Source organism: Lissotriton vulgaris, chromosome 2_1, assembly GCF_964263255.1.
Source record: "Lissotriton vulgaris chromosome 2_1, aLisVul1.2, whole genome shotgun sequence".
In the NCBI taxonomy this organism is placed as follows: domain Eukaryota; kingdom Metazoa; phylum Chordata; class Amphibia; order Caudata; family Salamandridae; genus Lissotriton; species Lissotriton vulgaris.
The window spans coordinates 280,628,311-280,651,002 of record NC_141687.1 but is presented as its reverse complement, the minus strand read 5'-3'; the positions used below and the strand labels follow the sequence as shown (position 1 = coordinate 280,651,002).

The 22,692-nt window shown below is 45.1% G+C and overlaps 1 protein-coding gene across 1 annotated transcript in view; it reads left to right on the top strand.

The window, feature by feature from the left end:
• BRIP1 (BRCA1 interacting DNA helicase 1) overlaps positions 1–22,692 on the top strand; it is a 1,426,214-nt gene that overhangs the window by 822,322 nt on the left and 581,200 nt on the right. The gene's annotated exons all lie outside the window — the stretch shown is intronic.

The window sequence follows — 22,692 nt, the reverse complement described above, 5'->3', positions numbered from 1 at the left end:
ATAAACTCAAGTCATAATCGAGCAAATCATAGTGAAGTAGGTGTTTACATATAGCCTGGCACATAGAGGAAGAAAGAAGACACAGTGGCCACAGGAAGGAGATGGTGAGAAGCTGTGGTAAGGATCTCATCTCCTCGTAGGGTCTCCATGATTTTCAGAATATGAGCTACTAAAAAGTTGCAAGGAAGAGCTAAGATGCTTGTCTGTTAAAGGGAAATCTCTGATATCTCCGATGGCTGCACATTCCCAGAACGTCAAAAGTGCAGCAGCTCCTACTCCTCAGCTGCGCTTGGCTTGAATCTTGCCTTGAAGAGCTAAAAAACAAAGCAGTTTTCATAGTGATATTATTATCGGCACTAGTTATTCATAACAGGTTGCCTTCAGCACCTTCAAACTGTGCCCTAGCACATCTTAATGTGAAAAATTGCTGCAGTGACATTTCACCAACTATCACAGCTGCGTAGGCTCTTGTGATGGACCTCATGAAGGTGGCAGTTGGGACCTTCATGAGATGAAGATCACTCTTTCGTTATACTCTCAAACCAGTCCACAACAGGAGTATAAAAGAGACACGAAAAGGTTAAAATATTTATTTTAACGATGTCCTCTAAGATGCAGTATTTTTGCTAACATAAGCAGACATTTGATTAGAAATAATATGATCAGCATTGTTACAATTCCATAAAACACAAAAGGAGAAATCATATTACAATGATGGTGAAAATAGGTCCTATAGCGCCTAGTCATCCTCCCTAGGTTGGAACTATGTTTTATCAAATATAGAAGGTCTCTTAGGCTTGTTTGGGGGATTATTAAGTGCATGCTGAACTCTATTGAGGTGAGATAGCCAGTTCCGGCCTGTACCCAAAACTCTAGCTGTCAAGATTGCTTTAAGTCACGGTTAATCCGCTCCACAACACTATTGCCCTCAGGCCGATATGGAGACGAAAATTTGACTTGGACCCCCAATGAACGAATGGCATCCTTGTATGCCTTAGAGGCAAACGCTGGACCCTCGTCCGATAAGAAAGTACCACACGCAAAAATTCCCACAAAGACACGCAAATCCCTTACGACCGTTCTAGAATCAGCACTCCTTTCGGCCACAACCACACAAAGCGTGTGCACAAATCAACTGCAACTAAGATGTACTTATACGCAGTATCAGAGGAAAAAGGACAGCAGTGATCCAAATAAACACGCAAGTGGTTTATTGGGTATGTAAAACTGGGTCTGGGGCGGGCGTGCAGCAGTAGAACGTTTAATCTGCTGGCAAATGTCACAATAAAGGACGTAATCACGCATCTGTTTGTAAATCCCCGCCACCAGTAACGCTTCTATAGGAGTGATCTAGTAGCTGACACGCCGGCATGCGCTGAGGCCATCCCCTCGTGATCCGCTGTAATCAAAGTCTGCCTGCGGTCCGCGTCGTTAATTTTCACATAAGGAACTTTATCAGGACTTAAATGATAAGAGTATTTAGAAGGGAAACCTTTCGGGTAATTACCTCCCTTCTCTGTTGCGGCAATAGCTGCCAAGATGTCATCATCAATCTTACTTTTGGAACCTGTAACTGCTGTTCTCTTCCAGGGGATCCTCATCAATCGTCATAAGCATTAGAATATTCCCGCCTTTGCGTGGGACCCCGGAAGCATTATATTATATGTGCCCCACATATATATATCCATATATATATATAAACATATATATATATATATATAAAAAATAAGCAATTGCAGCCTAATAAACATCAGAGCTGAATTATGCTGTAAAGAATTTCCATAAACCATGAACAAACATGCATTATAAACATGGAAGACAAAAACAGTATTGTTTCAGAACTGTTTTAATGCTCAGAAAGCAGTGGAAATTCTCATGAAACACTGAAGGCATAGGAAGCTCCCAGGCTGCATTGCAAAACTACAGTCTAAAAATACTGAAAAGCTAACCTGCATCAACATGCAGCAAACTGACACTGTGCCTTTAAGGCACCCATGACCCCCACCTTCCCATCATGCCTCAGGGGTGACAGTTAGGTCAGTTGTTCTTTCCGGCTCCTTCAGGAAGGACCCTGGTAACTCAGCTCCAACCTTTTCTGGCTTTTTGTCAGAAAATTCCTTCATTATCCTGATTTTTTTTACTTACTTTGACATCAAGTCAAGTAAGTATCTGTCTTTATTGGCAGTTTTTTTGAGGCATTTTCTCTCAAAATGCCCTCACTCTTTGATAACTGCCCTTCTTGTGGCATCAAGAAGGCCAAAACAGACAGTCATGATGTCTGTATACTTTGTTTGCCTGAGCATCATGACCCAAAGACCTGTCCTCGCTGCGAGCGCCTGTCAGAAAGAACTCTTAAGGACAGGGATAGGAATCGCATTCATGGCCTGGCCCAAAGGTCATCCAGAGGAAGATCTCCGGTGAAGAAGGGCTCTAAGAGGGCTAGAACACCTTCAAGGGACAAGTCTTCACGTCCTTCAGCTTCAGCGTCGAGCTCGGCGCTGAAGAAACAACTACCGGTGGGTCATTTATCGAAAAAACGACCGTCGACGGCGGGCTCACCGTCGAAAAGAAGATCAGGTTCGTTGCCGACGTCGAGGATTCCAGCTCCGTCGTCGAAATCCCCTCCGCCGTCGTCAACCAGGCGACGATTGGCGTCGAGGGAGGTCACTCCTCAGCCATCGTCAACAGGACAACGATCGGCGCAGAGAAAAGTGACTCCTCCGCCGTCGTCAACCAGGCGACGATTGGCGTCGAGGACCATCACCCCTCCGCCATCCTCAACTCGGCGTCGAGGACAAAGACCCCTCCGCCGTCGTCAACCTGGCGACGATCGGCGTCGAGGGACGTTACACCTCCGCCGTCGTCATCCAGACGACGTTCGGTGTCGAGAAGAGTGACCCCTCCGCCCTCGTCAACAAGGCGAAGATCGGCGTCGAGACCCAAGATCCCTCCGCCGTCGACAACCAGACGTCGATCGGCGTCGAGGAGACGATCTTCGTCGGCGTCGAGGGTGGCCAATACCCCTCCGCCGTCATCGCATAGACATTCGACGTTGAGAGAGGAAGCTCCGTCGTCGGCTTGTCATCGCCGTTCGACGTCGAGGGACCATCATTCCTCGCATCGCTCGCCGTCGAGACATTCGACGCCGAGATTACTTGCTCCGTCAACGCCCCAGAGGTTTCCGACGTCGAGAGAAGAGGTTCCATCGTCGGCAGTGCAGCGCTGTTCGACGCTGAGAGACCAGCTTTCGTCGATGTCGAGGCATTCGACGTCAGAACACCCGACGTCGAGGCCACATGAAAGGGCTCATTCGACGGCAAGGGACTCTGTTATTATGGTGGCTGAATCAGCTTCGTGCCACTCCTTCATCTTCTGGCTCATCAAAATCATCCTCAAGGTCCAGAAGTCCGGTCAGTAAAACACCTTTACGACGGACAGATCCTTCTTCGGAGGTTGTCCCCAAGATGGTACCAACCTTTGGATCGTTGGCGAGACTCAGGGGCTGCCAAGCGGATGCAAGAGTACGCTAGTCGCCAGATCTCGCTCTCCAAGAAGAGAAGAGCGTCCAAGAAGATCGCGTGAAAGGAGGCATGGCTCTCATCACAGGAGTCGAAGAACTCCATCGTCTTCTTCTTCTTCTTCTTCCTCAACCCGATCTTCCAGGAGAAATTATTCTCCCACACTGGCAGATAGTCCTGTCTCCATAGTTTCTCCAGTGGACGACATCAACACGTATCTAGATGTCTTGCAGAGTGGGGCTAAGAACCTGAACATTGAAATGTCTTTCCCCCAAGTGGCAACGACAGTGATTTTTGAAACGTTGCATCAAAAATCTGTTTCACGTCCATTACTACCCTTGGTTCCGGGTATTATGGATCCTGTTAATGGCGTTTTTCTAACTCCAGCGACTATTAAGGCGGTGCCGGCTCGCATACAGAAAAAATACAAGCCAGCTGACTCCGACCCAGTCTTTGTGAAGGCTGACCCTCCAGCAGACTCTGTGATTGTAGCGGCGGCTCGGAAGACACATGCAGTATCTGCCTCTTCCTCAGTTCCACCAGACAAAGACAGCAAATCACAGGACTCGTGGGGTCGAAAAGTATGCAATTCTGCCTCTTCTTCTCTAAAGATCTCCAGTGCGGCCGCTCTATTAGGTAGATATGATAGAGCCCTATGGGATTCCATGGATCGTTTCAAGTCCAAACTACCAAAAGAGGACAAGAAGGACTTTGAGGAAACGCTGACAGAGGGCTGCCTAGTGTCTAATCAAATAATTAGCACAGCGGCGGACGGCGCAATGCTGGCGGCTCATTCTTATTCTCATGGAGTTTGTGCCAGGAGGTCTTCTTGGCTGCCCCTCACAGGCCTCAAGCCCGATGCACAACAAACCATCTTAAACCTTCCTTTTTCTGGTTCTTCTCTCTTCGGGGAACACGCGGACGAGGAGATGAGCCGAATGAAGACCGAGCTGGACACTGTGAAAGCGGTCGGTCTAGAGAAGAAACAGGAGTTCAAGCGCCGCTTTAAAACCAACAAGGGCAAAGGGGCTCAAAAGAGGGTTCAAACCCCTCAGTGGTCCCAAAACAAGAGTCAAGGCAAGTCCCAATTTCGAGAAAGCAAATCGGGCAGAAGTAGAGGAGGTCACCAGCAGTCCTCTAACACGGCGAGGGGAGGAAAAGCCTGAGCAGTGGCTTCCTCTGGCGCCGTTGCCCACTCCAGTGGGAGGAAGTGCTTCACAACATCTGGCAGAGTGGGTCAGCATCACAAAAGATCGTTGGGTGCTGAATATACTGCGCAATGGATACACGCTACGTTTCCATGCGCTCCCAAAGAACATTCCTCCGAAGAAATCTCTCTTCCCCACCAGTTGGAACTGCTCCGGAGAGAGTTGAAAATTCTTCTGCAAAAAAGAGCCATAGAAGAAGTACCTCCTTCTCAAAGGGGAAAAAGAGTCTACTCCAAATATTTTCTTGTTCCCAAAAGAGATCAGGAGGACAAGTTCAGACCCATCCTAGACCTTCGTCTTCTAAACAAGGTCATAGTCAATGAAAAGTTCCGCATCATAGCTCTTCACCAAATATGTCCACATCTGCAAGTCGGGGATTGGATGTGTTCGGTGGATCTGCAAGATGTATACTTTCACATTCCGATTGCACTGCGTCACCGAAAGTATTTGAGGTTTGTGATCGGCAACAAGCATTACCAGTACAAAGTGCTGCCCTTCGGGCTCTAGTACGCACCACGAGTCTTCACCAAATGCATGGCAGTGGTGGCGGCTTTCCTTCACAAAAAGGGACTTTTCATCTATCCGTACCTGGACGACTGGCTCATAAAAGCTCCATCCCCTGTACAGGTAGCGAACGATTTCCAGCTTTGCCTGCGCCAGTTGCACAAACTCGGGCTCCACGTCAACTTGGACAAGTCAGTCCAGCGGCCAACACAGTCCATCCACTACCTAGGCTCTGTTCTGGACACAAAATTGGGAAAAGCGTTTCCTTCAGAGGAGAGACTTTTTTCTATGCGGCAGAAATGCAGAGTTCTGCTCGAGTCGAGAAACCCAACAGTCCGACAGGTTGCCTCCCTGCTAGGTTCCATGGCGTCCTGCATCTTTCTCATACCAAACGCCAGGTTGAGAATGCGTCCTTTACAGCAGGCTCTGGAAGACCAATGGGACCAAGCGACAGGGCGTTGGGAGGACCAGATCAGTCTGCCCCAAGCAGCGAAGACTTCTATCAAATGGTGGACTCGACCGCAGAATGTCCTGGTGGGAGTGCTTTTTCACCAACCTCTCCCAATGCAGTCAATAGTGACAGACGCTTCTCTACAAGGCTGGGGGGCACACATGGGGTGCCTTCAGATTCAAGGTCAGTGGTCGGCGCAGGAGCAGACCTATCATATCAATATGCTGGAGCTCCGAGCGGTGCATCTTGCGCTCAAAGCTTTTCTTCCAGCAATCAAGACCAACTCAGTCCTGGTTCAGACAGACAATACAACCACCATGTTCTATCTGAACAAACAAGGAGGCACACGATCACGCTCTCTCTCCCTGGAATTACAGGCGATCTGGCACTGGCTTCTCGCTCGAAATCTCACAGTGGTAGCAGTGCACCTTCCAGGCGAGTTAAACGTCAAGGCAGACGCACTCTGCAGGCACTTCGAAGATCAGCCAGACTGGGTGCTAAACGACGAGGTGGTAGACAAGCTTTTTCGTTGTTGGGGTCGGCCGACTATAGACTTGTTTGCAGACGACGAAAACAAAAAATGCGACGCATTCGCGTCCAGATTCCACCGGCCAGGGACGCAGGGGAATGCTCTCTTGATGGTTTGGTCAGAGACATTTGCTTACGCATTTCCTCCCCTATCGCTGATCCCAAAGATGGTGTCCAAGCTCCTCAGGTCGAACATGGAGATGATTCTCATAGCTCCGGACTGGCGACGGCAGTGGTGGTACGCGGACCTTCTTCATCTGTCTGCGTGTCCACACAAACGGCTACCTTGCAGGCCAGACTTGTTGAGCAAGATGAACGGGAGGATTCCGCATCCCAACCTTCCGTCACTGAACCTGACAGCATGGCTCCTGAAGTCCTGCAGTACGGACATCTGAACCTGCCTCCTGATTGTATGCACATTTTAAAAGAAGCTAAGAGGCCTTCCACAAGAGCGTCTTATGCGTTCAAGTGGAAGAGGTTTTATATGTGGTGCAGGGAGCGTCATCTTGACCCTACTATGGGGCAGGAGGAGGTTGTTCTACCATACCTCCTTTCCTTAGCAACATCGGGGTTGAAGTATGCCTCCATTAGAGTACATCTGTCAGCCATTGTAGCAGATAGGAAATCACCAAGCCAACTTTCTTTCTTTCAAGTTCCTGTGGTCAAGGATTTCCTAAAGTGGTTGAAGAAAGCCTATCCCCCTGTGCGAAATCCTTCTCCTCCTTGGGAGTTGAACCTGGTTCTATCCAAGTTGATGGGGCATCCTTTTGAGCCCATCCACAAGGCCTCGTTACAACACCTCTCTTGGAAGGTTGCGTTCTTGGTGGCAATTACATCAGCGCAAAGAGTAAGTGAGATACAAGCGCTGTGTACAAAAGAACCCTACACTGTTTTCCACCACAACAGAGTAGTCTAAAGAGCACATCCATCCTTTTTACCTAAAGTGGTCTCTGATTTTCATATTAATCAGTCCATTTCTCTTCTATCTTTTTTTCCAAACGCTACGACCCCGGCTGAGCGGTCTCTGCACTCTTTAGATCTTAAGAGAGTGCTTAAGTTTTATTTGGAAAATACCAAAAGTATTAGGAAGATGGATCAGCTCTTTGGCAACTATGGTTCAATGAGAACAGGCTTTCCAGCTGCCAAGAGATCCATCTCCAGATGGATTGTTTCCTGTATTAAATTGGCTTATCAGCTGGCGGGCAAGCCATTACTGGTGTCACCTAAAGCACACTCTACTAGGGGGAAAGCGGCCATAGTAGCTTTCTTACACAATGTCCCTATGTCTGAGATTTGCAAGGCTGCAACCTGGAGATCAGTTCATACCTTTACAAGGCAACACAGTCTTGAATCTGATTCCAGGACTGATACTCAAGTAGGACAAGCCTCTTTGAGGAATCTATTTGGGTAGCCTGCGGCCTGTACAAGCTTAGTTTTTCTAGGCTTAGTATTATGATTACTGTTTATCATTACTCCTTTGCCCGCAGGGAGATGAGGTGAGGCTCGCTATTCTATTCTAATGCCTATGACTATTGATGAGCATCCCCTGGAAGAGAAGGATTAGTTACTTACCTGTAATCCTAGTTCTCTTCCAGGGGTATCCTCATCAAAGTCATAAGCAACCCTCCCGCCTTCCCGGGCAAAGGATTATTTTAAGTTGGAGATATGGTTAACCTAAATGTTTCATGGTTTTTTCAATCTCCGCAAACAACAACTGACCTAACTGTCACCCCTGAGGCATGATGGGAAGCTGGGGGCCATGGGTGCCTTAAAGGCACAGTGTCAGTTTGCTGCATGTTGATGCAGGTTAGCTTTTCAGTCTTTAGACTATAGTTTTGCAATGCAGCCTGGGAGCTTCCTATGCTTTCAGTGTTTCATGAGAATTTCCACTGCTTTCTGAGCATTAAAACAGTTCTGAAACAATACTGTTGTTGTCTCTCATGTTTATAATGCATGTTTGTTCATGGTTTATGGAAATTCTTTACAGCATAATTCAGCTCTGATGTTTATTAGGCTGCAATTGCTTATTTGTATATATATATATATATATATATATATATATATATGTTTATATATATATATATATATGGATATATATATGTGGGGGACTGTAATGGCTGGATTTTCTGAGTAGGTGGGATCAGCCCCCAGGGGCCCCTCCAACCCAGCCAGAACGTACTCACCTTCCCTCCTCAGGACCACCTATCCAGGCACCTGGTACCTACCTGAGGATGGGGAACTAGCAATATACAAGCTCATATTATTAAAAACACCACTAAATCTATAGGGATATTAAGAATACTCACTGATTACTAGGGATATCCATACCCTACACCACACTTATTCACATCAGTTGGTCTCGCGGCCACTCAGACCCAGACCGATCTACCCTAGGGCAGATATTGCGCACAATCCGGTGCGACTACACACGGGCCTGCAGAACCCAATGCTCCCTTTTCCACAAGTGTTCGCAATCCTGCGAAACTACACACTAGTTCGACCACCTAGTGCTCTCATTTATTCAAGCCACAATCCAGTGGGTATACACACTGATCTCCTACTCAGTGCTCTCATTAACGCCGCATATCAACGACGACCACATTCCTATGAACACACATATATATATATATTGGGAAGTCTCTTCACTAAGGGTCTGCTACTACAATATTAGGAGTTAGCCAATTAATATCATGCGTCCCCTATTCTTGGCATCATAGGTCCACTCACTCCCTATTTATGTGATCACCACTTACCTGATTGGGATTACTCATCCATTCACGTGCCTAGTAACTACCTAGGAGCTACATTTACCTATATTGACCAAAAATATGAAGCGCATGGCAGTTCATTAATAAACTGGGGGTCTCTTTAATCACAATAATATAGATACATACACAGATCTGACAAAGACTATAGGTAGAACACTCCGCTGAAAGAGAAAAGATTAAACATAACAGGAACACTCCGCTGAAAGGGGAAAAGATTAGCAATGCAAAAGCCTAGGGAATAAAGATAAGATTAAGATGCAAGTGTAAAGTAAATTAATATAACAGGAACGCCTTCACCTTATTAGTGTGTAGTCTTGTTCTAGCTGTCATCTGGGTTCCTCTCTCGTCTGTGCCTTGGCTCATCTCAGACTCTCTCTCTCTCCTGCACTCTTGGGTACACCTCTGCGCTGATCGCTCTGTCTCTGGACTCCTCTCCCCCACACAAACTGTCTCCACCTTCCAGATTCAGTCTTAATGGTTCCTGCCGCTCTGATCACCGTTCATTCCACTAGCTTATTCACTCTGTCTCTGCGCCAATGTCCAATTAACTCCATCTGCTCCCATAGGTTAGTCCACGATCTCTCCTCTGTCTCTTCTAAAAGGCATTACTTCAGACTCCAGCTATTCACACCTCCTCCTGATAAGCAACTGCTTCTGACTGCTTCCTTCAGTTCCAGCTCACTATTCAACTCAGCTCTTCTCCAGCTTGAACCCTCTCTCTCTCTCTGCCAACTCCACTCCACTGCTCTCCACTCCTCCACCTTAACACGACTCTCTGGCACCGCCACCTTCACTCGACTCCCTCTCTGCTTGACTCCCTCTGCTTGACTGACTGACTCCGCCTCTGCACTTCACTGATATAGAATGCTGTTTCCTCATGGAAAGTTCCAGCCAGCAGCTTCCTCCCACCAATCCCATGCACCAGGCTCCTTGCGCTAGACGCTCCCACAGTGACCAGTCTGCTTGTTTCGTCTAGAGACCTGAGCCCGGGAACAATTCCTGATTAGATTCAGCTCTGGCCGGTTCTCTCCGGTCCGCTTAGGGCGAACAACAGCCTTAACTATAAACTTTGCCTTTGCCCTGAAAAGCCTCTCAGCTTCATCAAAATGGAGTCCCTCTAGCTCTAGGCCTGTAGGCCTGAAAGGGGTGAAATGCTCCTTAGCTCTGTCAGAATACCTACATAAACCATACCAATATGTCTAATATGTCAAAGCCAATAGGCAATAGACAGGTTAAAGTCAAGAATAAAGGCATATTAAGCAGCTATCCCCTTCTAGATCTGGAAAAAGGGCTTAAAAGGGCCAACACAGGCTAAGAATACCTATACTAGATGCGAGCAAGATTAATGATCTATATCACTGCTAAATAAAGCCAAAAACTCTGCCATAACAGGGACATATAATATAATGTTTCCGGGGTCCTGCGCATAGGCGGGAATATTCTAATGCTTATGACTATTGATGATTCAGAAAAGGGGGTGGTGATGGACAGAGCATCTGAATTAAGCAGAACACTCCTACCCAGTCAACAGATCAGGGCTTGATCCATCACCGTTTTTTAGCTCACTGCACCATCCCAGCTCAGAACCTGGCTACATGCAAATTAGTCTGTCCCTGGCCCAGTGCATCATGGGAACAGGGCAGACCAAACTACCAAGCCAATTCTTTTACTGGAAAGGAAACAATCTTCCGGGGACCGGTTTCTGGCATTACAGCCGTCTTCGACCCGGCTTGCTTGAATCCTGATGTGCAGTGAGCAAGGGACTCATGTCTGAGCATACCCTTCCACGCTTATGGTGGACAAAACGATTCAGAAAAGGGGGTGGTGATGGACAGAGCATCTGAATTAAGCAGAACACAGAGCACATATAATATAATGTTTCCGGGGTCCCGCGCATAGGCGGGAATATTCTAATGCTTATGACTATTGATGAGGATCCCCTGAAGAGAACAGCAGTTACAGGTTCCAAAAGTAAGATTGATGATGATATCTTGGCAGCTATTGCCGCAACAGAGGAGGGAGGTAATTACCCTAAAGGTTTCCCTTCTAAATACTCTTATCATTTAAGTCCTGATAAAGTTCCTTATGTGAAAATTAACGACACGGACCGCAGGCAGACTTTGATTACAGCGGATCACGAGGGGATGGCCTCAGCGCATGCCGGCGTGTCAGCTACTGGATCACTCCTATAGAAGCGTTACTGGTGGCGGGGATTTACAAACAGATGCGTGATTATGTCCTTCATTGTGACATTTGCCAGCAGATTAAACGTTCTACTGCTGCACGCCCGCCCCAGACGCAGTTTTACATACCCAATAAACCACTTGCGTGTTTATTTGGATCACTGCTGTCCTTTTTCCTCTGATACTGCGTATAAGTACATCTTAGTTGCAGTTGATTTGTGCACACGCTTTGTGTGGTTGTGGCCCGAAAGGAGTGCTGATTCTCGAACTGTCGTAAGGGATTTGCGTGTCTTTGTGGGAATTTTTGCGTGTGATCAAGAGTACTTGGTACTCGAAACGCGTCGCTTGAAAGGTTCCAAATAAAACAACATCTTGCCTGAAGCCGTGGGGTCCGTCTTCTTCTTTCGCCAAGCCGAGTGGAGGTTTGAGGAATTATTCGGATATATATATGTTTATATATATATATATATAGATATATATATGTGGGGATATTTTTGAAAGTAGGGGACCCCTATATATTAATAGTAATATACTTGCTATACATAGGGAAACTAATCAGGTTGGAAACGGTCTATAGTCAAGTAAATATGCAAACCTATAAAAACTGTATGATATTCACCATACATTTTTTTATATATATATATATATTTGTCAATGGCCAGTGATAAGTGAGAAAGTCACCCAACAAATCAATTAGAAAAAGATTATTTCTTTTATTTATTTTAAGATTCTTGCAAATATTTTTATCTTTTTATAATATTTTTGTTATATATAAATATATCTTTTCTTCATATTATTACATAATAGTTAATCATATAGTTGATGAATATATCATATACATAAGATATTAAAACAGTTATAGACAAACATAAAATGAAGAGCAAACAGTTAGTGTTGGCAATACGGCAAGATGGTTCACAACGTGCGTTTCGGCCAATGTAGCCTTCCTCAGGTGGCCGTATATTGCTGAAGCCAAAAAAGTCCAGACCATGATGTACAGACTAGAAAAGGTTGTTTATTTTAGCTGCAAACTCTTGACAATAAAATTTGATGAAACTTAGCGTGGTCTTCAGATAGCCACGATTTTCTAAATGTAGAATTTTCTATGTTGCTGCCATAATTTAGATGCCATGATAATAAGTCCGCCGGAATATTTGTGAATAGCCGTCCTGATGGCGCAGTTTAAGTCCAAATATGACTCTATACTTGTTATATATGCTTCCTAGGGTTTCAGCCTTCACCTCTGATTATATCTATATATTGTTTTTGAAGTCGTAGCCATATCTTTTCTTGGTGGATGTTCTCTGAACTGACTGCTATTAAATCGGCCGAGAGGCTAGGTTCCGTGATATCGGGTAAATTTCTTATTCGTTAGGCAGATATAGATTCTGAGCGGAACCTCTCGGTATTGCAATTTCAAGGCCACATCGCGACGGATCCGGCGTGGCAAGTAGCTGGATACAGACTTCAAAAACAACATATAGATATCATCAGAGGTGAAGGCTGAAACCCTAGGAAGCATATATAACAAGTACAGAGTCATATTTGGACTTAAACTGCGCCATCGGGACGGCTATTCACAAATATTCCGGCAGACTTATTATCATGGCATCTAAATTATGGCAGCAACATAGAAAATTCTACATTTAGAAAATCGTGGCTATCTGAAGACCACGCTAAGTTTCATCAAATTTTATTGTCAAGAGTTTGCAGCTAAAATAAACAACCTTTTCTAGTCTGTATATCATGGTCTGGACTTTTTTGGCTTCAGCAATATACGGCCACCTGAGGAAGGCTACATTGGCCGAAACGCGCGTTGTGAACCATCTTGCCGTATTGCCAACACTAACTGTTTGCTCTTCATTTTATGTTTGTCTATAACTGTTTTAATATCTTATGTATATGATATATTCATCAACTATATGATTAACTATTATGTAATAATATGAAGAAAAGATATATTTATATATAACAAAAATATTATAAAAAGATAAAAATATTTGCAAGAATCTTAAAATAAATAAAAGAAATAATCTTTTTCTAATTGATTTGTTGGGTGACTTTCTCACTTATCACTGGCCATTGACAAATATATATATATATATAAAAAAAAATTATGGTGAATATCATACAGTTTTTATAGGTTTGCATATATATATGTGGGGCACATATAATATAATGTTTCCGGGGTCCCGCCCATAGGCGGGAATATTCTAATGCTTATGACTTTGATGAGGATACCCCTGGAAAAGAACTAGGATTACAGGTAAGTAACTAATCCCTACTGAATATCTTGTAACTGCTGTCTTCGCAGCCTCATCTGTAAGACTATTGGCAACAGTGTGACCTCCAACACGCTGGTGACCAAGCGTATGAATCACAAACACGAGTGAGATCCGTTCTTTTAGTTCAGCCACTCGAACCCAGATCATTTTATGTTTTATTGTGCGACCTTTGGAATCACGAATAAATTGTATGATTCTACACAGTAGTAAGAGTCACTTACGACAAGAGTAGTCACACTAGGATCTGCGTACTCCAATGAAAGCATTGGAGCACGAAGCCCTGCCAATTGGGCGGTACAGTCCCCTAATGTCTGTGTATGCACGACATCGGACTTGAATTCACCATCCTCCATTGTACCAACCACTATTGTGCAGGCTGAAACATAGGCGTGTCTAGAACTCGTAGCCGGTTGTGCGGAACCGTCAGTGTAAATGATACAATGGAAATCCTCCAAGGGCCGCATACTCAGAGGAGCAGGATGAACAAATTCATACTGCAAAAACTCTTGAGTCTGAAGAGAGGAGTCAAAAATTAACGTGATATCCGGAGATGTCAAGGACGTAGCCCATTGTATCCACCATGAGTGCAAAGCCTTTGAATTAGGTACACTGGCTTTCATCACTGCCTCCAAGGCAGGATACGGAGTAACCACCAAAATGCGCTTTCCCTGCGACAGTGCACATTCCTTAAGAATCGCCATTTGCACTGCTGTCAAAACTTTTTCCACAGTGGAAAACCGCAACTCAGCCGAAGTGTACAAGTGTGACTTGTAAGCGATAGGGACTGTGTCACCCTCATTAAAAGTCAGGTACGTGAAGCCCCACCCCAGGTACGATTCTTATTAGCAGGTTGGTGTGGATATCACTCTGCAACTCTGGGCAATAGCTTGCTTAATCTCCACAACGGCCCCCACAACGCTAAGGATGCCTGGCCTCCACCTTCGGGGTGCCGAGGAGTGGACGCCTCACAGGGAAAGCCAGGATGGGTTCCACAGCGGTATTCGTACAAGTGCCTTGAGACCCTTGCGGGTGAGTAGTGCGCTATACAAGTATCAATTTACATTTACATCACGAGTCAGCAAGAACCTAGATTCTTAAAGATCAGCCTGCAAAGATTGCAAGATGGCTGAATGTGTTGGCAGCCAGCAAGATTTGGAGAAAGTAGGTTGTACCAAAGCGTAAAGAGGCTTGATACGCTGGGCATAATTGGGAATGTAAGTACGCCCGAAATTTAAAAAGCATAGTAAAGATTGTAGTTTTTTCAGTGTTGAGGGAGCGCGCAGCTGTGCGCATTTCTCCAGGAAGTGAGGAGCCAAACCTCGAACTTCATTGTTGAGATCGTAGCCCAGGAACAACACTGTATACTCTGCAATGTGTGACTTTTCAAAGTTGAATTTATAGCCAAAATCTGCAAAATTGCAAATTATGCGGTCTACGCGACACAGATGCGGCCATAATTCATCGTCTGTGAGATAAATGTTATCCACATACGAAAATGCTTCTGCATCGAGCCTCTCTAAAAGAGAGTCTATGCGCGCGGCAAAGACGCCTGGACTATTTTTGTAGCCCATAGCCAAATGATGGAATTGGCAGTGTTTGCCACCACTGGTAAAAGCTGTCCATTGACCACTAATAGAGGACAGGTTATGGGCAAAAAATTCATTGGATATGTCAAGTGTGGTCTTAAACCTTTTTCGCACGAGACTATCCACAAGAGCAGTACTGTGAGTATTCTGTACCGCACACTTACGACAATGGGAGTTTAAGTGGCGGTAATTCAATACCAAACGGTACGAGCCATCCGGCTTGGTCACAGTAAAAAGAGGGTTATTCATCGGAGACACACACGTTTTAATTAAACCTTGATATTCCAATTGTTCAAGGATTCCTGCCATGGGAGCTTTCGCTTCACGTTGCATGGGGTATTGGGGTTGAGGCTGTGGCATAGACAGTAAGGGAATCTCATGACTGGGGGAAAATTTGTCCCAACCACAGTGAGTGCGGTACAAAGCTTGCGCAAGCACCTTAGCCCAATCTTCTACAAAATGAAGAGCCTACTCCTTCGGCACTGTGTGCGCGATACTAGGGAGGATTACCTCTTCCCCTTGCGGAGCTGCTAAAACAAAAGGTGGGGGCCAGTCAACCTCTGCCAATAAAATGTCATAGGTAGTAGTTAGATTCGGTAATAGGGGCAGGGTGTCACATTGACACCCTGTTGCACCCCTGAATAGTGCATGGGTGCACATGTGGCACACATACATGCCCTAAGGGCATGTATGTCTGCCACATTGCACTGAATAAAAAGCAAATAACTGCTTTTTAAAAGGAATTTGTCATTTACCACCAACTGATAGTTGGTGGTAAATAACGAATCCCTAAATGTAAGAAGCACTCACTTGAGTGCTCCCTACATTTCAGGATTCGTTAATTTACCGAATCGATATTTTAAGAATTCGGTAATTTACTGATTTCTTAAATTACCGAATCCTGAAATGTGTCCTCCTACATCTGAAAAGCCTAATACCGGTCGGTAACGGCCGAAATTCGGTAATTTCGGCCGTTACCGACCGGTATTAGGCTTCCTACATCTGGCCCTAAGTCTTTTTGCAAACTAATCGTAAGGATCCTGTGTTTTTCCACCGGAGTTGTATTAGTAAATACTGCCTCTAGTTGGTCAAATTTCTCAGCAAGCCAAAAAGACATTTCATCCTTATCTTGCGGATGCTTGCCCATAACCGCATTAACCATAACGGGACTAAGCTTCAACCTGTTCGGCCCAACTGGATGCCCTGCAACACCAGGGCCCCCACCTGGCATGTTGCGGGAAATGTAATGAACCAAAGCCCTAATAACCGCTACTGCAGAGGCATAAAGGGGCCTTAATTCAAGTAAGGGACATTCCCCTGCATGCGGGTGCGGGTTAAATCCAGCCAAAACAGCCCAAGACGCGCCTGGAATGGACAAAGGACCTAATCTAACAGCCGTTAGAGTGTGGGGAAGGGCACCATCAAACCAAACGCGGTGCTGCCAAGCAGAAATCGGAATCTCCTGTGTCCTATAAGGAGTATACTCCGCAGGCACGGCAGTGGGGGTGTATGTATAAAACACCTTAGTATCCGCACTAACTGCCGGAAACTTAACCCATGGTTAGAAAAGCTCAAACGGGTATGCTGCGTCTGCACTTACCACAAAAACGACTGCCATGCCTTCCAAGGCGACTTTGAAACCCTGCTAATGATTGCGAACAGCCAATCGACTGTACTGTGGGATATCAACGGCAGCCATAACGACACAGAAAGAAATTAGTGCAATACAAAGTAATATAGCACAACTGGGTAGTAATCCAATAGAAACCGTTTTAGAATAGCAAGCTTGAAAAGACCTATTTAACAATAGCTAGGTTTCTCCGTTACCACTGTCAACCGGTAACAACAATGAGGGGGTCGTGGACTGATACAAGCACTACTTGAGAGTCTCACAATAAGACCACAACGTTAGGTGCGCCATGGTTGAAATTGTACAGCAAAATATTTCAGTGTTGGATATTATATCTGATTTAATTAAGCAGTATATTCTGGTGGTCTCTTCATAGTCCACATATATATGGTCCCTGCAGTGAAGCCAAGAAAGGTCCAGCCACAACTTCTTTTTTTATCTATACACAGGAAAAATATTGATTTCTTGAAAAAAGATAGTGAAGTTAGGACTGCCTTCATGGATGCATGTTCAATGGTCAAGATATTCCCAAAGATTGTACAAGTTCTAGTAGCTGGTACCAGAATTTAAAAAACAGGTCACAGACTGCAATTGTACCACATTCATTAATGTTCGTTTTTAGTGCGGGCTCTGTGAGAAATTAGGTTATTAATTTGGGAGGGGGAGATTCCTGCCAACTTAATTAACGCAATCTGGTTAGGTCAAGACACAGTTCTGAGAGAATCTCTGCTCAACATCTGGTAATTATGCACAAGCATCCAGCGATCTCCACAGGACTGTGTGTTAAATTCCAGCAGTTCCAACACTAAAGAACACACCACAAAAAAAAGCCCAGAACACATTTAGAAAAATAGAGAAAAATTTAACAAGCAAAAAGCTACCACGATCATTAAAATAGGATAAGATAAGGACCAGTATTATTTTTGTGGCTGTAGCATTTTCCACGCAACTATGGAATTTCTGAATTTGCAACACGATCCATTATCTGCTGCATAATTTGCAGATTAACAAAAAGATTGTTTCTAGCTCTGAAGGATCATATATCACAAAACATGTGGGAACTTCTATTACTGTGTAGTGGAAGGCCCTTCACAAAGGTTGACAGGTCATATTTCTATTACTTATTGCTGTATTTGGGTGTCAAACTGTTTCAAATGAGGAGGTTAAACCTTTGCTGGGATAGAGGAGGCTCAATGATTCTGGTGCTGTTAGACCTGTCGGCCGCTTTTGATACTGTGTCTCATAAAATACTTCTGGGCCGTTTGCAGGGAGTGGGTATTGGAGGACAGGCTCTGTCATGGCTGGAGAGCTTCCTTTCCGGGCGATCACAATCTGTCAGCTTGGGCCCCTATCGTTCCACCTCAAGGGTGCTCACGAAGGGGGTGCCACAGAGCTCATGCCCCACATTGTTTAATGTGTACGTGGCCCCCCTTGCTGAGATTGTGAGGAAGTATGGATTCACACCGGTGTCTTCTGCTGACGACACCCAACTCCTCTACCCTTTCCATTCTCTTAACTCGAGTGTTAAGGAAAATTTTGCTGAGGGCATGAGGGCAGTGTCAAATTGGATGGCCTCCAACTGCCTCCAATGCAATGTCGGGAAGACGGAGGTAATGCTTTTTGGGAAAGCTACCATACTCTGGTCTCCCGACTGGTGGCCTCTGGACTTGGGACCAGTGCCCTGCCCAAAGCTGACCGTAAAAAACCTGGGTGTGAAGCTAGATCAAAATTTAACCTTAAAGGAACATGCAAATGTCATCTCTGGAGCATGCTTCCGCACCATTGGCCTGTTAAGGCGAGTCTTCCCTCTCTTGCCTGATATGTATAGAAAGACCCTTGTACAGGCCCTGGTGATAAGCCGGTTGAATTATTGTAACGGGCTCCTGATTCTAGCTAATGAGGATGCTTTAAACCGGCTACAGGTGGTCCAAAATACGGCAGCAAGACTAATTCTGAACGCTCCCACAAGAACCCCCTCTAACTCCACTGACTACCGATACGGCAACGTATCAAGTTTAAAATCTGTTGCACTGTCCATAAATGCCTTTTTGGAGATGGCCCCAAATACCTGGCCCAAAAATTCCAGCTCTATAAACCTGATCGCCTTCTTCGATCAAGCAACCAACTACTATTAAAATCCCCGCTCATCAAGAAGACCAGGCAAGGCGGCCGTGCCCTCTCCCTTGTGGGGCCGACCCTATGGAATAATCTGCCCCTTAGTCTCAGACAAAACACCAACCACATATCCTTCAGGAAAATGCTCAAGACAACCTTGTTCCTGGAAGAATAATGCCCCATAGCTTATCTACTGAGGTACAAACTTTACCATCCTGGCGTGCAAAGCGCGGAGATACCCCGTTGGGGTCGATTCTGGCGCGATATTACAAACTAAGAAACTAAATAGTGTTATATGTAAAAATGACAAAATGATGAGCTAATATCATCTCAAAATGTGCTGCATTATGCCTTATAATTTGCTGTTTCTTTTCACATAATTCCAATGGCCCTGCATAGGAGAAAGTAGGCAAAGGTTTTGTTAAAGTTTTAAGGCAAAAAGCACACAGTAAAGTGCTATTGAAAAAAAACAGTGTGCGGTTTACCAGGATTTCCTGCCAACCGTGATGTAGAGGAAGTCAGACACACCAAGTTGATCGATCAGGCAAAGTTTTTACCTTCAAATTGTAGCTAAGCCAGAGCAAAATACAGCTCTTGGCAGTCCTATATTTTTTATCATATTTGCAAATGGTTTAAATACACACTGCAACCCAACTCTGACATTTAACTCCATTGCAATTGGTGCATTTTCTGAAACATCTACTATGTATTGCATTTCACCATTTATATAACACACCAGGACCTCAGTGGTAATGGGTGCTTTACAGTGAACATTCTAAATCATAGGTTGCATAGAGTTGGGGGGGAGGGGGGAGGAAGAACATCATAGTCATTAACAAATGTATTGAACATAAGAATACATAATTCATCTGATTTGTGCGAATGGGGTAAGTATTATGTAAAGTGGTGAGCCTTCAGTTGGTTCTAGAAGACAGTTCTGAGTTCTGGATCAGAGAAGGATTACTATGACTTTATGCTAAAGTTAAATAGTTAAATTTGGCTAAACTAGTTTTACCAATGCCATTTTTGGGACAGAGCATATGCACTGTGTGACTTAGTGGTATTGTCACAGTGCAGAGTCCTAATACCATCAGAAATAAGGTGCAGAAATTGGTGAAAAATCTTGCATGACCATGCAAAAAAGGCAAATTTACTACAGCGTGGCTAGCACATTATCCACTTTTAAGGAAGCAGAGATATTACTTCCCGACACAGCTACTTATCAGCTGGATGGGTTCTCCTATTTCCTTATTTTTGTGTAAATGATTGGAAAGTATAAATTGGGTGATATGGACAGTTTAGATGCAAACTACGATTTCCTTGCTATTTACAGATAGTTGTTACTTAGGCTTGCTACTGTGTCCCCTCACAGATTGCTTGCTTGTATTCTATGGATGCTTATGTTGCTTTCAGTACATTTTCAAAACCAGACCCAGAGATCTCTCCACTCAGATCTTTGGCAGTGGTATGCAGCAATGTTGGAGTGTGGGTTCATTGTGGTGTGGAGGGAGTAGCATGGAAAAAATTGAAAGGTAGTTTATACGATGCCCCAGAAGGAAGCCAATGTAAATGGAAAGATGTAAGGGTTGTATGTTGAAACTGTAAAATGAAGATTTGTAATAGAATATGATTAAATATTACTTTAAAAGTCCAAGAAGATGTGCAACTTGAACATGTTATCAGTTAATGTACTGTCACTAGAAGATGTGTTATCAGTTAAAGTACTGTCACTAGAAGATGTCTAATTATATACTATTACGATTTTTTAACTTTAGGCGACCTATAATATCTATGGCCTGAACATACAATCCTTCACTGTCCTCCCACAACGATCATTATGTAATCAACCCCTCTCCTTCACTACCTCTCACCTAATCATTGTATCCCCTCTTTAGCAATACTGATCCCCTCCCTCTTGCAGCCTCAGCAGGTCTCCCAGACTCTGCCTGACGGTTTTTGCATGTGCGCAGTGCGGCATTGTCTCTCTTCTTCTGTGCACCCTTTTGCTGCCCGTATTTTGTTCATTGTACTGACTGCCTCTAGCATAGCATGATTGCTGCCTGCAAGTGTGCTACCTGTAAATGTATTTAGACTTACTGTTTAGTAACTCTATTTAGACCAATTGGTTGGCTAGTCTTATTGTTTAGTTAGCCTTACTGTTTAGTCTGCCTTATTGTATATTTAGCTTGATTGGTATTGTCCATACACTGTTTTCCAGTATTGAATCTTTCATAGATTCATATGGTGGGAGTCCCATAGTACTTTGTTAAACAATACTAAAAGGAGTACATTAGAAACATTGCGAAAGTAATTGAATTTGTTAACCAATTATGACCCTTATAAAAGAACCACATTTCAGTCAATATGGTACAAGTCCACAGAGAATTTATATAGCGCACTACATACCCAGAGGGTCTCAAGGCGCTTAAGGAGGGGTGGGGAATTACTTGTCAAATATCCACGTTTTAAGTTGCTTTCTGAATGCTAGGTGGTTCTGGGTAAGGCGAAGGTAAGTGGGAAGTGAGTTCCAGGTTTTAGCTGCCAGGTAGGAGAAGGATCTACCTCCCATGGTGGTCTTGTTGATGCGAGGTACAGTGGCAAGGGCTTGGTTGGAAGATCGAAGCTGGCGGGAGGGGGTGTAGAAGGACAGTCGTGTGTTGAGGCATTCTGGTCCGATTTCGTAGAGTGCTTTGTGTGCGTGGGTTAGGAGCCGGAAAGTGATCCTCTTATTGACGGGAAGCCAGTGGAGGTTTTTCAGGTGACCAGAAATATGTTCTTTACGCTGGTTGTCTAATATTAGCCTGGCTGAGGCGTTTTGGATTCGTTGGAGTTTTTTCTGGAGTTTAGCGGTAGTTCCGGCGTAGAGGGTGTTTCCATAGTCCAGTCGGCTCGTGACCAGAGCGTGGGTGACCGTTTTCCTAGTTTCGGTGGGGATCCAACGAAATGTTTTTTGAGCATGCGAAGAATGTTGAAGCAGGATGAGGAGACGGCGTTGACTTGTCTGTTCATTGAAAGTGAGGAATCCAGGATGACGCCCAGGTTCCGTGCGTGGTCTGTCGGGATGGGTGCTTTTCCAAGGGCTTCTGGCCACCAAGAGTCGTCCCATGCGGAGGTGGAGGTACCTAAGATGAGGACTTCTGTTTTATCTGAGTTCAGTTTCAGACGGCTGTGTTTCATCCATTCGGCTACTTCTTTCATTCCTTCGTGTAGGTTCGTTTTGGCGGTGCTAGGGTCATTGGTGAGTGATAGGATCAGTTGAGTGTCATCCGCGTAGGAGATGATGTTGAGGTTGTGTTGGCGGGCGATGGCCGCGAGGGGGCTCATGTATACGTTGAAAAGGGTGGGGCTGAGTGAAGATCCTTGTGGTACGCCGCAGATGACTTCAGTGGCCACTGACTTGAATGGTGGAAGGCGGACTCTCTGGGTTCTTCTGGTGAGGAACGAGGTGATCCATTCTTGTGCTTTTCCTTGGATTCCGATGTTTCTGAGGCGCTGTAGAAGGGTGCTATGGCAGACTGTGTCGATGGCTGCGGAGAGGTCGAGGAGGATGAGGGCGACTGTGTCTCCGTTGTCCAGTAGAGTTCGAATGTCGTCTGTTGCTGCGATGAGGGCGGTCTCAGTGCTGTGTTTTGCTCGGAAGCCGGATTGTGAGGAGTCGAGGGATTTGTTGGCTTCGAGGAAGGCGGCGAGCTGGTTGTTGACAGCTTTCTCGATGACTTTGGCCGGGAATGGAAGGAGCGAGATGGGGCGGTAATTTTTGAGTTCGGTGGGGTCCGCTGTGGGTTTTTTCAGAAGGGCGCTGAGTTCAGCGTGTTTCCAGCTTTCCGGGAAGGTGGCGGATTTGAAGGAGCAGTTGATGACGTCTCGGAGGTGCGGTGCTATGATGGAGTCTGCTTTGTTGAAGATGTGGTGAGGG